Source organism: Etheostoma spectabile, chromosome 3, assembly GCF_008692095.1.
Source record: "Etheostoma spectabile isolate EspeVRDwgs_2016 chromosome 3, UIUC_Espe_1.0, whole genome shotgun sequence".
NCBI classification, from domain to species: domain Eukaryota; kingdom Metazoa; phylum Chordata; class Actinopteri; order Perciformes; family Percidae; genus Etheostoma; species Etheostoma spectabile.
In genome coordinates, this window is record NC_045735.1 from 7,045,817 (window position 1) to 7,046,050 (window position 234).

General features: G+C 40.6%; 1 protein-coding gene across 2 annotated transcripts in view; it reads right to left on the reverse strand.

Annotated features, from left to right (window-relative positions):
• rinl (Ras and Rab interactor-like) overlaps window positions 1-234 on the reverse strand; it is a 15,380-nt gene that overhangs the window by 2,569 nt on the left and 12,577 nt on the right. The window lies entirely within an intron of this gene.

Consider the following 234-nt stretch of genomic DNA (forward strand, 5'->3'; position numbering starts at 1 on the left):
AAGTGGAATACTAAGTGGAACCAGTGAACAGGTGCTGTAGAGACAGTGATTACGGGGTTATTGACCAGAATTTAACCTGACACTGACGGTAAGAAGTCAGCTGTTCATAAGAGAGATGGCTTGTTAAGTGAACAAAATCCTTCCTAGCCGTTTACTTAAGGTGTTTGCTTAAGACCTAAAGGACCAGTGTGTAGAATTTAGGGAGATCTATTGGCAGAAATGGAATGGAATATA